Source organism: Salarias fasciatus, chromosome 15 (assembly GCF_902148845.1).
Source record: "Salarias fasciatus chromosome 15, fSalaFa1.1, whole genome shotgun sequence".
Lineage (NCBI taxonomy): Eukaryota > Metazoa > Chordata > Actinopteri > Blenniiformes > Blenniidae > Salarias > Salarias fasciatus.
The window spans coordinates 23,394,136-23,409,842 of record NC_043759.1 but is presented as its reverse complement, the minus strand read 5'-3'; positions in this window follow the sequence as shown (position 1 = coordinate 23,409,842).

The window sequence follows — 15,707 nt, the reverse complement described above, 5'->3', positions numbered from 1 at the left end:
GATTGAACAAAATTAAACGCAACTCATGTCAACGTGCGCTTCAGCCCTCAGCAGTAGTCTTAATATTTCATTCGGTCCTATGCAGAAATCAGCTGACCATTTCTGAAAGCTACTTTGATGCTAAGCTAACATAACACATATCTTTTGCTCACTCCATGATAAGATTTTACTCATTTTATAGTGCTCTGATGAAAAGGAACATTACTTGCGTTTTGATGTGATTTGTTTTTTACAATTTTCTTGTTGGTTTGGCAGCCCAGATTGAAGCAGCTTTTGGGCCAGTTTTGGTCCACAGACTTGATGTTTGACACCCTGAGCTAAAGATTGGTGTGGAGTTTTTCCTATATTTATTCATTTCTGTATTTATTATCTGTGGGCATTAATATCTGTATTATTGATGTGCTTGAGGGCCACTTTATTAACATGATTCACGTATTAATCCTGGTATTTATTCCATTTGAAAGCAACGAGACGTTTCATTGAGATGTTACTGCTTGAAGAAAATGTTGTGAGGATTCAAATAAACAAGTGATAAAATGAGAATTGGTGGATTTTTCAAAGATGCTAATCAGAAAATGGATAATAACTATTTCCACATGCAAGCTAAATCATCAGTTACAACTGATCTTTAAAGCCATCTGATTATTTTGCCAAATGATTGGTTATTAATCGAAATTAACATGTGGGCCAAATATTGGCTTTCTTTGAGTAAAGTGATGAAAACAGTTTGTTTTTTAGTGCCGTAAGTGAATTCATGCTAGCTGTTTTTAAACGATCTGATAGCAAACTAACTAATTTATTAAAGATTGTGATTATTTCCACTCATGAGTTGGTGCCCTTTAACCAGAGGGAATATACTGGAGTCAGAAAGCTTCAGGCAGAAATTAGCTTTGTCCTTCCAGTGTTTATGCAAAATGTTGTCATGTTAGTTTGAGAAGAGAACAATGCCAAATTCGGCTTTTGATGCATTCGTCGAGCAACAAAAACACCATTACTAATTCCGGCCTGCCAAATGTGAACGTTTGCAGCTTATTTAGCAATTAATCACAATGTTTTAAAGAAGATGTCACTTAACCTCCAGAAAAAGTGACACTTCCAGATGAAAGATGAAATCCTTCATTTCAGCGCTGATGAAATAATTATTATTTGCGACTCTGCGTCGCTCCTCCAGCTCTGCCTTTGATATGCCAAAAGTTCCTGGATTTAGTTTTTATTTGTTTTTTTTCTTCTTCTGAATAACAGAGGAGAAGCTTGCGAGGCTGGTTTCTAAAACAGGAAATGGAATTGGCTTCTGCAAACGACGCTGTGTGTGTGTGTTTGTATTAAGGAGTCAGAGAGACAAAGCCACGCCGCGCTTTAATATCCCCAATAACGCTGCGGAGACGGGGCATCTGTTTGAGAATCCCACATCAAACGCGGCGGCGTGTCAGCCCAGGGTTATGCATATTATTTCCCTTGTTCTTCCCATCCAGCGGGCGCGTTCGGGGGGAGAGCTGATGAGTGGAAGGAGACACTGTTTTGATCAGGACGGGAAGACGGCGAGCGGGAGCGCAGACGTGGAAAGTCACAACAGCGAAAGCAGAAAGTGGCGAATCAATTAGGCGATCAAGGTTGGGTTCTTGTAGCGCGGCGGTTCGGGGCAGAGGTGTTGCCCCCCCCCCCCCCCACCCACCCCCCCCCCCCCCGCAAGGGCATCTGGAGGAGATTAGAGGTCCAAACTCGACACTGCAGCCCCGGTGAAACATGACTCAGGGATGAATGGAGGCTTTTAGGCCGCTGTCTGTCTTCCCACACGTTTGTTCTGCTATTCTTTATTTGTCCGTCACCCAATAAAACACGCACGGCGTTATCTGATACCCACACGCTCGGCGAGCAAACACGCTTCTGCCAATCTGCTTCTCTGCCTCCCTGTCTGTTTTTAAACCTGCTTTTATTGCTGCTTTTTCTACTCGAGTTCTGGAAAAAGAAAAGACAGGAGTAAAAAAAAAAGAAAAACAAACAAAACAAGATCGGCCTGGTTAAGACGAGATGTTACCTGTGATATAATTCGTTTGACATCAGCTGGCCGTACATTAGTGCGGGATATTGCAATTTGTAAGGTCAGCAAACGTGTGTTTTTTTTTTTTTTTTTCTCTTGTTAAAGCAACGGACCGCAGCGAGACGGGAGCGTGAGGGAATGCAGCAGAAAAACAGGAGTTTCAGCCCCGAAGACCCAACGGCTTTCCAGAGAGAGCTCCGGTATTCACAGCCTGCGTCTTCGGACTTTCTTCATCTGTCGTTCGGTTCTGGGCTCGAGTGGGGATGGGGGTTCTGGAGGAGGGGGGGGGGCTGGACTAATGCGTGCCGCTGGTGCCTCCTGCAGTTACAGCAAACAGAGCTGACCACCACTCAGCTGGGCACTAATGCAGGATAAAGAGAGGGGAGGTCAGAACCAGGGCGAGACCGCATCGGCGCCGTGCTCACGCATTTTACAGGGGTGTCTATAGATCCACGTTTCTTACATGCGTTCAAAACATCCCTAACGTGTTTGACACTCTGGAGGAAAACGTTGTCATCGTCCATCTACTGAGCATGAGCAGAACTATTTATCACAACTGTTGTAAACCTGGTGCAGTACCAGGGTTTCTGACGGCGAGCAAGCATTTACAGAATGTTTTTTCACTTTGTTTCCATGGAAACAGACTAAAAGAATTTTCATTAAGCGCATTTCTCAAAAAGTTGTGCTTTCAGGGACTCCGAGCATCGTTGTCGTGTAACTGGACACCCAAAACGTAACAACAGTTTTCTGTTTTAGCTTGAAAATGTTTCCTCCCACACTAACTTGGTGTCTCTGTGTTTATTAAAAATGAAAGTTCTGTTAAACAAAATCAACACGTGAGACAATAAAGCCATCATAGGAGCCTCGCCGTCCCAAACCAGCCGTCGGATCAGTTTTTTTGGAGCTGGGTGTTTAATTTCATGCTGCTGGCTTCCCGTCGTCACGCGGCTCTCGTCTTTGTGAGTCTGTTTGGTTTTTCCGACGCTCCAGGAAGCGGTAGCACGTGGCCACGTCAACAAAACAGCACATGATCCTAATGGGAGGCGACAAACGAGCCAAACGACACCCCGGCAGCCTCGCTGTCTGAGGACGATTCAGAGAGGCGCTTTCAGAAGTGCAGCCGCACGCTGTGGACTGACCCGTTTGATACGGAGGTTACGGTGGAAGGCTCCAACTGGAATGTTTTTCTAATATTCTTCAAAACCTCAGCGATGTGATGCAGTCCAGTCGCTCCCTGTGTGATCTGGTGGATGAATACCTTTGTGGATCTCGTTATGTTGTATCAAATTGAGGATGTATGTGTACTTCAAGCCCTGTAAAGACCTGATCCGGGCGGTTCCACGCAGCTGCCACTCTCCCATATCGGGGCTTGAAAGCTGGCTGGTTCCCTGGGTAATTGCCCGGCTGGATGCTGATGCTGCTGCTGGCTCGTAGAAAAACATGCGACTCGACACGTTAGTGTGGAGTCATATCTGCCGGCCTGACGTGCTCAGCCTGACAAAAGCTTCCTGAGAAAGCGAAACGGGAGGAAGAAAGAGGGGCTGTTTCCACCCCTCCAGGACGGCCCGGCGCGGTTCTGTTTGAGCCACTGTCCTCGCGCCGGCTTCCGATTTCACCCCCCTCAGCACATCGGCCACGCCGTCGCTTCCTACTGCAATTTATTACGGGTAAAAGTGAAAGATTCCAAGGTGTGAGTGGGTTTGCGTTGGCTCGGCGGCGCTCCGGCCCCGCTCGCCCCGCTCGCCCCGTCCGGGTCTGCCAGCGCTGTAGTTATTGTAACCGAGTCCCCACCAGAGAGAGGGAGGAAAAAAAGAAAGGAATCGCCGGGAAAATAAAGCGCGGGGATGGCAGTGGTCCCATTAGCTGACCCCCCCCCCGGGCGAGCTCTCCGGAGGCGTGTCGGCTTACCGGCGTCGGACGCGTTAAGAATATGCACCGGGCGCCGCATCAAAGCCGCCGGGGACGCCGTGCTACTCTCCTCCGTCATTACCGCCGGTCCCTCGCATCGTATACTTATAATCAATTTTCCACCGTCGGGGTACGACGCAGGGAGAGGGGGGAAAAAATAGAAGGAGATGGGAGACAAAGAGCGAAAAACACAGAGCGAGGGTGTGGAGGCAGAGGAGGGATGACTCTGCAGGGACTGCTCACATAAATGGACCCAGACATGTAAAAGTAACAGTGGTTTACTGAGGGAATTTCTTTAAAAACCACTCGGTTCCTGCTCCCCTGCTCCTCCTTCCACGCCCTGCTTTCTTTTTTCCCCCTCTTAAATCGGCCTGTAAACTGTGGAAAGCCGCATCATTATCTGCAACAAAATGGCCTCGTTTACAACTACCGGCGAGGCGGGATGGAGTCAGCATCGCCGTGCCCGCTCTCCATCCTCCTGCTGCTTCTGCTTTATTATCTGGAGACTTTTTTTTTTTGTTTTGTTTTTGCCCCCCTCCTTCCCCCCAGCCTGATTACTCCGGGTATCGTTTTACGCATTTTTTCATGTGCATTGAAAACGCACTCATGAGTGGAATTTGTTTTTGCTTCGCTTAAATGTCAGAGGAGCGGCGCTGTCTGGGGACGAGCGCAGCGAACGCTTCTTTAGCACGCCCGGATGACAAAGTGAAATGCAGCTCGTGTGTGTGAGTGTGTGTTTGTGTGTGTGTGTGTGTGTGTGTCACTTCCTGAGAGGATGGGCTGCAGCAGTCCTGATGGAGGTGATGACATCCCCGTCTGAGCGTGCGTCCTCGCGTGCCGCCTCGTTCCATCTCTGAGAGGAAGTGAAGCCTGTGACGGGGAAGTATGACCAAACACAGAGACAATAGAGGTCAAGTCTTCTCCTTTCCTTCGCTTTTCTTTTCTTTTTCTTTTTTCTTTTTTTTTTTTTTTTGTCCACGTCCCTCCTCTTAATGCCTAAGCACTCATTCGGGGACACGTCGGATGAGGTCGGCGGCCTTGCGGCGGGCACGTCACGCCCGGATCGCTCCGCCGAGACGGTAATGGGCCTGGAAGTGTAACCGGCGCAGGTTAAAGGAAACAAATGGCGCGTTTGACCTTTCTGTTAATCGCTCTCATTTTTTCCCCCCCCTCTTCGCTCCGGGGCCCATCACCGCCGCCAGACGTGCGGTCCGGAGCGCCGTCGCCGAGCCCCTCGAGGCTTAAACACACACATGTTCCACCGCTCACGTTCCCGAGACGACGGGAGGCTCCGAGCTCTCTGTGCTCCACATTACCAGAGAAGTGTTCTTGACTCAAGGACAGCTGGTTCAGGAAGCGAGTCCAATATTGATGACCGACAAACTGTACCAAATTATGTAACGCCGAACAAATCCTGGGGACAGATTTTCAGTAAGGAGTTTTCTTACTATTTCTAAAAACTGTTGTTTCTGTGGCTGGTTTAAAATAAGGCAAAAATCAAGAGGGATCACTGCACCACTGAGGCCCGTGCCTCGAGCTGATTCAACAAATTTCTTTAAATTCTATAAAAAAAATTTGTTGGACCTTTGTGAAAGCCTGTGCATCAGCATTAAAATGACGACAAGTGATTTAATTTGAAAAACTCATCCTGCGAGAAAACAAAGAAAAACAGCTGAACGAAGCAACTCTCTCATGTTTTGAAGGGAAATAAAGTGTTTATGTTGAGGCTGAACTCCAGTGGACTCCAAAAGAAGTCACGGCGTAGACTCTCATTAATTTCGGCCACCGGCCTTATGTTTGGAACCCTTGGACTAAACGGCAATAACAAATATTAAAGGGGCTGTATCATGCAAATTTCACTTTTTGTATGTTTTAACCTTGTTATATGGCTATGTACTCACCAAAAACACCCCCAAAGGGTTTTTTTTCCTTCGTGCCTGCGTGTTTGAGCTTTCCTCCTTGTTGTGCTGCTCAGAGAGGCAGCCCCTCCCGCACCCGTGAAAACGCTCTGTTTCCCACGTTCACGTCACACGGAGAAGATGGCTCCCCTGAGCCCCCCTCCTGCAGGCCCTCGGCAATCAGCGTTGCTGCTTTTTTCTAACTCTGATTACGGAAATAAACTTTGACCATCGTCTGAGAGCAACAATCAAGCAAGAGCGAGAGTCTGAAGGGTCTGAAGGGTCTGCGCTTGGTGAGTTTCTAACAGGAAAAGATGTTTTTGCGTGTAGCGAAGCTAGAGCTAAAGAGCTAAAGCTAGCCAGCGTATTTGCTTTGAAGCGCTGATTGGTTGAAGTACGCTGTCAGTCAAAGTCCACAGGGGGAGAGGCGGGATCTTCAGTGAAACGGAGCGTTTTCTCTTCCGGGTTTCAGAATTAGCCCCAGAAAATCTTTTATTTCACACAAAATGACTTTTCCTTAGCGCCAAAAATAAACTATTACCATGTTAATGTCATTTCTAGGGTTTGGACTAGATAAAAAAGCATGATACAGCCCCTTTAATGTTATATCATATTCTGTCATTTCAGATGTTCTCTTATCCAAATCTGAAACAGTAGATGAAATAGGTGATTAAATATTAGTTACTTGTTACAATAGCTACTTTGATTAGAATCTGGAAATGTCAAACTCATTTTAGTTCAGAGATCACACACAGGCAAATGTCATCATCCTGACCAGTGAAAATACAGGATAATAACCTTCGAATAACAATGACTCCCTCGGCTTTAATGAAATGAAGCATATATATCTGATTAAATCCACATTTCTCTCATAAACCTAATAAGTTGGGATTTTTGAAGAGAATTCATTAAATGTCAACATCTTTATAGGCAACACAGTGAAAGGTGCAAAAACCATCTCCCACGTCTTCAGCCTGTGTTTATATCTGTTTGCTCTCCATTTCTGCAGCGTTCAGCGTGCATGTGTGTGCGTTGTGCTACAGTTTGATTCCGATGTGGATCTCTTGCTTCGGCTCTCAGTGTGGCGTTACGTCTCCCTAACACGGCGAACGAAGCCGAAACGCCACTTCCACAACAAACTGACCCGAACGGCTCTTCCTAATAAAGATGACACTTCAAAGAGCTTTTTTCAAGTGGAGCGAGTGTGATGAGTGTTGTCGGTGGACATGCTGCAGGAGCTGCGAGGACATGTGCGTGAAACGCTCTTCCCACTGTTCACTTGTGGTTGTTTTTCCTCACTTCGCCATCCAAAAGAAGCTTTTTTTTTTTTTTTTTTTCCTGCTCTGCGGATTCACCAGAAAGTTTGAGCAGTAACAGTTTGCAGCAGATGTTTATCTCAGTGTGAGGATAATAAGCCGCCACATGTATCCCGGAGTTTTGCAGGAGGTATTTGCTGCATGCACTGATGAGACATGAAGGGCTGGTTCGCTTGTGTTATTCAGAACACTTAAAGTTCAGCAGCTGGGGTATTTTTGTGTCTTTTATACTCTAATGAGCCTTAAAATACTCCTAAAATACTCTGTTAAAATTGAGAATTATCACAGTAAGTCCCATTCTCATGGCTAAATATCAGCTAGCTTATATACATATACGTGTGTGTGTGTGTGTGTGTGTGTGTGTGTGTGTGTGTGTGTGTGTGTTTGGGTGTCATTCGTTGTACAAAACAAGAGAATTTTTGCATTTGACCCTTTGAAAACTGAGATTATTGCCCTGGTCTTTACTATAATTTAATTATCTTAAATAACTGGGTCACTCACTGAAATGCAAACAAATTGACATTTGCAACAAAACGATGTGAATTAAATCTATTCGAAACATTTTCTTTGGACCTTTGTTCAGATTTTAATGGCTAAAGAAAGAAGCATCATTAGGCTGTATAATGTTCCATGAATACATATCGGAAGATCAGTTAAAAACTGAACAAAATCGTGTTTATTTCTCTGTTCGTTCCTTCCAGAGTAAACTGGTTGGTTTTCTCAGCCGATGTCTGGGAAATGTGTTGCGCTCTTGCTGCCACATCCTTTAGACATCAGATAACGTAATTATCAATAAAAAGTAGCTTAAATGTGACTGAGTAGATAAGAAATGGGCAACTTAATGGATCAATTTAAGCCAGTTTCCAGAAATCGATAGAATTATTGTTTTTTTAACAGGTGATTACCAATTACCATTGATCCAAGCACTGCTGGCTTATTGGAGGGATTTGTAAGGCATGGGGAGGATTTTGAGGTTCATTTTCTGGCGGACGGGGGGTCAGTGGAGTTTGCAGAGACAGGGGTGATGTGGTCATGGGATGGATATTAGGTAGAAAGTGGAGTTGAGGATGAAGGATCTATTGGTGGATGGTAGAGGAGACTGTTCGTCCAGAATTGTGCAAATGAGGGAGGAAAAAGAAGGTGAGCAGTGTTGTTCAGGCTGTTATTGTCAGTTATTGTTTGAGTATTTCTGTTCCAGTGACAATCATTTCGGAGTAGTCCCAGGATTTTACGTCAGTGCTGTGGTTTTTATCAGAGTTAGTTAGGTGGAAGTGAAAGTCGTCTTTGTAGAGATGAAGAGTTGGATACCATCAGGTAAAATATGAAACCGCAGACCACGACATTGCATGATGACAACAGATAGAAAGGGCTGAGAAGTGAATCTTGATGCCTTTTAGTACAAATGAAGGCAGCTGGAGTAAAGCTACAGCGACCAGTGGGAATGGGCTGAGGACGATGAGAAAGAGTTTGGAGGTGCGAAGAATGGAAACAGATGCGACGGAGATGGAGAGCTAAAAATACCGCCGAAGCCGCAGCGCACGGATCTGGTATCCTGCGTGAATGAAAAGACTCTAAAAATATACTTTAATTGAAATATAAGTAATTGAAAGATCACGCATCAAGAACAGAGATTTATTTTATTTGTACCAGTACGTAGATCACAGACACAACACAGCAATAACACAAAGTAGCTCAAGGTCACAACAGCAAGACAAGAAGAGATCCTATAAAATAAGAACCAGCAGTATGGAAAAACAAGACATAAATAACAAACATTTAACCACATTAACCCAATTTGACCTTGTGAAGACTGCACCAGTAAACTAAATATGAGATTGCTGAAAAATTTTAAATATTTGCCTTTGTGTCCAAAGAAATGGTTCATAATGATGCCCAACTCATACATAATGACCAAGTTTATAGTGCAACATCTATCTTTAGAAATGGAAAAATTATGAGAAACTTCGAGCATAATGCCTTCTTTAACAATGCCTAGGGTGCAAAATACTGTGAAATATCTAAAAACAAAGTCCTTCATTGTACCATTTTGCAGCCTTTAAGCGTGCATGTATTTATAAATTCATCCTCACAGGGTGGCTCTCATGCTGATGCTGCTTCTTCGATCAGACGAAGAAAACAAAGTCCTGTCAAAGTATCAGATTTACATATTGACAACTGGATCTGCTTTTAGAAAGTCAAGTTCAACTAGCTATAAGTTCAGTGCTTCAGACTGGTTAGTGCTAATTTTTACAACAAAAAAAACTAAAAGTCAAGTCTGAAAAACTGGGATTGGTCTGAATAAAGGTGATCGGATGTAAAAAGATGAGAAGGATTTCAATTCTCAACAGGACAAAAGAGGAAAGGTCGTGTGCAAGCTGATGCAAAGGATTTAAAGGATATAAAGATATGATAAAATACTGTGAAAACACATTTCCTGCAGACAGAGAAACTATTATAAAAAAAAATTACCAACAACAAACTGTAACACACACACACACACACACACACACACACACACACACACACACACAAATATTAAGATTAGCCCACACTGCAGGGCAGCTTCACTGCTCATTAATCAAATGTAACACGTCCTGAATATGTTTGACGCGGCCCTCATCATTCATGGGTTAGCATTAGCATTAATAAGCTAGATTGAAAGACAAGATATTTTTTCACTTGAAGAGCGGGTTTAAGTTCACGAATTTAGAACGAAAATAAAGAGAAGCAATTAGGGCTGGTGAAATGATTTAGTTAACTTTCTTAGTTTCCAGTTTAAGACATTAATAACGGTGAGTTCGATGTTATGACTCACTTTCTCCAGTGCTTCAGCTGCCTGTGGCTAATGCTAATGCTAATGCTAATGCTACCAAACTGAGATTGTGGCCATTAATTACTTTGAGGTCACATGAATAAACTTTGCATTTTACCCAATTCTGTTCAGAATAAATATCTTGTTAAAAAGCAGTGTAATTTAATGAACTGCTGTTATTGCCCTCCATCAGTGAACGTCTCGACATATCTTATTAGACATACGTACAATTTATCATAATACAACATAAGAAAAGCTTATAAAACTATGTACTGTATTTTCTGAATTAGAAATCCCATCTATCAAAAAAAATGGGTCATGAAGAGGACAAATTTCATTTGTTTCCTTTTTTTGGTACATTGTTTAATATTCATAGAATATTTATGTAATAAAGAAATAATTAATCTCTCAGTGTGGTGCAGTAGCAGTGATCCCAGATGGTATGTTCCAGTATATTTTTCACGGGCAAGTCACTTCTTGATATGAGTCACATGTTCAGCCAATAAACGAAGGAACATTCTTACAGTCCAGAAAATATGGTAGATGGAAATATAAGATCCAGGAGTCGCATACAGACCAATTTAATCATGAGTAGATCACACTGGTAAAATGGTGCCATAATAATCTTTAAATTTGAACTTGAAAGTTTTTTTTCTTGTGGCAAACAGTATGTTTTTTTTTTGTTTTTTTTTTTACTAAAATCAATTACTACTAAAAATGACTACAGTCCCACCATGAAGCTAATTTTAATGAAACACTGTAGTGTAAAAAGTCAAATAAACAAAAATAAAGAATAAAAAAAACCCTTCTCCAACAGCTGTTGCATTATGCATGAATTTGCAATCTCTCCTGACAGCCTGGCTTTGAGGCTGGTTTGTTGATTTTAATGGCAGCATCACTGATGTCTCAGCTCAGGTCTCAGTGTTTCTTGGTTTCTGGAGAAATTTGTTTTGAAAAAAAAAGTTGTTTTTTTTGTTGAAGTTTGTACATTTTGCCCGATTCAAGCCTCTTGCGAAGCAGTTTTGGCCCCCAGGCCTTATGTTGTACACCCATGGATTGAAGTCAAATTTGTGATTGATTTTTTTTCAGTCGTTCAGGTCCAATACAAGTAATACAGGAGAGAAATGATGCCAGTGGAGAGTGTGAGTGTGAAAGAGAGAGGGGAACGGGCAGCGGTGTCTGGGATGAGCACTGACAGTGGCGTGGGCGGGGTCTGGGCCCACGCTCCGGAGTTATGTGACCGCTTGATGAGTAGTTGTGTCAGGTCGGACGGTCCTTGGCGAGAGGCCTTGGGCACCGCTGGAAGACTATCAGAGCGCCGAGTCATTAGAAATCCTTCATTCTGGCCGTGCAAACGGCCCGGCGGCCTCCATCCCAACGAGCCTCGAGGAAGGATCACCTCCGTCCGGCCGAAATTGGATCGTGCACGGAGGAAGGAGAAGTTATGTGTTCCCCACACTAAACTGTTTGAAAGGAGAGTAAAGTTCGGGGTGTTTTTCCCATCAGCACTGCGGGCATTAGAGAATAACAAGTTGCCCCCATAAAGAAACTGAATGACTATTCAGAAGTGAACTCCGTTAGAAAGATCCTTAAACCCTCAGCTTCACAATTTAGGTTTTGCTTGTTTTGTTTGCATTTTTTTTTTTGCTGGGCTGGAATAGTGGTTTTTATTTAAAAGCTGACCTGTCTGCCTGCTCGACGTGAAACTCTTCCATACGTTCCCGAAGCGAGGTAAAAACCTTCTCCCCGCCGCAGAAGTTGCATCCCATTAAACAGGATCGTTTGAGCTCAATTGCATCACGTCGGCTCCTGCCGCTCTCTGAGGTAAACGCTTTGGTCTTTAAATACGCCCGGGATAAATTAGAATATTATGTTTCCCATTCGTAAAGCCTTACCTCAGACGGAGGTCACCGAAACATGAAACCGCCCGTTCACACAGAAGGCTGAAAAATGCACCTGCTTGGATAACACCTCTCCAAAAGAAGGATCGGCCCCATTTGTCAAGCTGGTAGCTTGGCGCTCACTGAGGGGCATCAGCGTTATTCAGTGTGCCAACAAAAAAAACCCAACAAATCGCTATTAAAATTAAAGCAAAACATTAGCGTCTAATCATAAGCTCACCTACAGTTTGTTAGCATTTACCCATCATCAGTAGCTGATGTTAGCTTAGCTTTAGCTCTATAGTAATCCCACACAATACAAAGAAATGTCTCTAGGTATTTACACAAATTCAAAAGCTAATGTTAGCTCAGTAGTCTTCACCTTTACAGCTACAACAGCCGTACAAGTCTGATTCTGGAAAGCGGCTTTATCAGTGACTTATTAACTCAGCGAATTGATTAGATAATGACGGTGATTAACGTTATTAAGATGGCTTGAAGTGGCCTGATCACACTCATAAGGCGTGGAAACAAGTTAGCGCTTAGCATTTTACAATTGACTGATTTTTAAAATGCTTTGGAAAAATTTTTGTAATTCACTCTTCCCAGTGTAAAATATTCTCTCATTAATCTGGATTTTTAAAAGTAGCAAGCAGCTGATTGGACAAAGCTGAAAAAAAACGCTACTTTTAACAGTTTGAGTCTCAATGGCTGGAGGCGAATGTGACGCTGACGAGCCGCTCCACTGAGCCCACTGATAGAAACCACAGCACGAGTTCCTTTAGAATGCAAAAAGAAGTGAAATACCACATTGCTTACATACAGTGGGGCAAAAAAGTATTTAGTCAGCCACCAATTGTGTAAGTTCTCCCACTTAAAAAGATGAGAGGCCTGTAATTGTCATCATAGGTATACCCCAACTTTGAAAGACAGAATGAAAAAAAAAAAAAAAAAAAAATCCAGAAAATCATTTTTGAGAATTTAGAATTAAAAGAATTTAAATTTTGCCCCATTGTAAAGGAGTGGTGTTTGAACAAGGATTATGATTAGTGACTGTAAAATTGTATAATCCATGAAGCTGAAATTAGTAATGATGTGATATTTATGTCCTGTTCAAATGGATTTACACAGGTAATTTTACACTATTTTAGCCTCTTTAGTGATTTTTTTTTTTCTTTTTTGGTCACAGTTTTGTGTGTGTGTGTGTGTGTGTGTGTGTTTTTGGTAACTACTCTGCAAAAGTTTTGCCTTTTTCACACGATTCAGCTGTTTTAGTTAATAATTTACAGGAGTTTAAAGAAATATTAAACGATGTGAAATACAATACAGGGTTCATGACACGAAATACTGACGATGCAAAGATGATGAAAAGCAATCTGACAACAAAATTTGGTTTTACTTTACCAACAATGAATGAAACTACATAAAAACAGTGACATTGGGAAATTTATCTTTTTATTATTTTCTTAAACATAAATGACATTGTCAAGAAAACTTATTTTTGGTTCAAATTAAAGTGAAGCATCTTCTTATTCCTCTCCTTTGCTTTTAAAAACCCCTGAGTTGCTTTTTCATGCATTTCATTTTTGGATCATTGTCCATCTGTACTGTAAAGCGCCCCCCCAATCAATTTTGCTCTTTCTCTATATCTATCCCTCTATTCCCATATACTTCAGAATTCATCTGGCTGTTTCTGTCTTTTGTCTCATCATCAATAAACACCAGTGACCCAGTGCCACTGGGAGCCATGCATACCAATGCCCTGCCCATTCCATCCCACTGCTCCACCATGTTTTATAGAAGATGTGTTGTGCTTTGGATCATGAGCTGTTCCAACTGTTCTCCAAACTTTCTTTCAACGGCTTCCAAATGCAAACACCACACCTGGAATCAATTGCAGACCCTTTTCTGCCCATGCAGTCTTGCTTTTTTTTTTTCTTTTTTTTTTTTTTTTTTTTGCAGTCTTCTGAGTTGGTCCCTTGAAAAAGCGGTGACTGTGTATTAAAGAGCTGTGATTCCTCAACCAGGGGTGCCCAATCTCGCTCTCCAGGGACAGAATTGGGCACCCCTGTCCTAAACCCTTGCTGCAATTCGGATGTGAATATTCCCAAATAACAGCTGTGTGTCTGCACTTTAACCCCCCTTATTGTATCCTGAATATGTTTTCATAAGCAGCTAATATAAGACTTGTGTCACTGTCCAAATATTTTGGGATCCGCTTGTAAGACCAAAAATCCTGTTCTTTTTGTTGTTCTGTCTCTTAGCTATGTGAACAACCATTTTACCATCCTCTTCTATTCTGGCAGAGAGAGGGGAGAGACTGATCAGTCTTCAGGAGCTGCTATACATGTGCATTTTTTCCTGATCCAGGAAATGAAGCGACGGAAGCAGTTCTTCTTCTTCTTTTTGGTTGTTGTCCCCGTATCTGTGTCCTTCAGCTCCGGGTTTGTTGTGTCCACATGTCTGCTGGTGGGTTCAGGATCAACGGAAGGCTCTGCAGCACAGTCAACGATGGTTGGCGTTTCGGACCTGTGAAGACATGTGACAGGTTCACAACTGTCTGAAGAGTCAGAACAGTTGTTCCCTGAGGCAGGTGTGGAACCTTTAGTCCTTTTATCAATCTTCTTCCTTGTAATGAAAGGATGCTTGAGAATGCCGTGAGGAGTGATCCTCTCTTTGGCATCCCAGCGGAGCATGGCCTTCATCAGATCCACACAATCCCTCAGGTCATCCGGGTCTTCGCCCAGATCAGGGCGGTGTTTCATCATCTCATCCAGGGGTTCAAATATAGACTCCACTTCACTCTCACTCTCAGATTCCCTCTCAGCATCACTGTCAGATTCACTGTCAGATTCACTCCGAGATCCACTTTGAGATTCACTTTCTCCTTTCTGAAACTCCTTGGCCGTCTTCAGGGTCCAGGAATCCCGGTCCTTCTTAAAGAAATACTGGGTATACAGCCCAGCATCCAGCAGATGTTGAGGTGGTGGTCCCAGCACTCTGATGATGTTCTGCAGTCTTTCATATGCGCTGTGGCCCTTAAAAAATAACAAGTAAAGAAGCATTTCACCCATCTGGCAACCCAGTGACCAGATGTCAATGGGCTCCGAGAAGGGAAGTCCAAACAGTAGCTCTGGTGCTCTCAGTCGAGTAATCTGGTGAATGTCTCCTGTTATGGCTTGTTTTGTGAACAAGGACAACCCAAAGTCAATGATTTTAACTCTGAGAGGTCGTTTGATGTGATCAACAAGCATGATGTTGTCCATCTTCAGATCTGCATGAATCACACCGACCCTCTTCAGCCCATCGAGGGCTACGGCCAGCTGCTGGACGATGACCCGGATTTCATCAAGAAACAGGACGTCACCACGGGAATTCATCCAGTCAAACAAGCTCATATCCAGAAGTTCATACTCCAAACTCAGGACACCATCAACATACAGCTCCCCGTAAAATTTAACAATGTTGGCCTCGTCCAGCTTCTTTGCCATGAGAGCTTTCATGATCTCCGCCTGCAGGGACATAAAAATGTTAGTGAGTGATATGATCAAATTAACATTCTTTCAATCGAAACATCAAGAAATCTAGTAGAGCTACTCAGACCCTACCAGTAGGACTATTGCTGCCTTTTGTAAAGTAAAATTTCTGCCTTGATATTTGTCGTACCTCATCTTCCAAATCGTCTGGATTGTTGATCGATGTTTTAACAGCCACCTCTTCATTGGTCTCTCGTTTCAAGCACCTGTACACTGCACCTTGGCCCCCTTCATCGAGTTGTTTGATGACTTTGTAGGACTCTGGAATGTAAGAATGCTGGGTTCCTGTAACGGGGTCTGGAATGATGGTGGAAGCTTC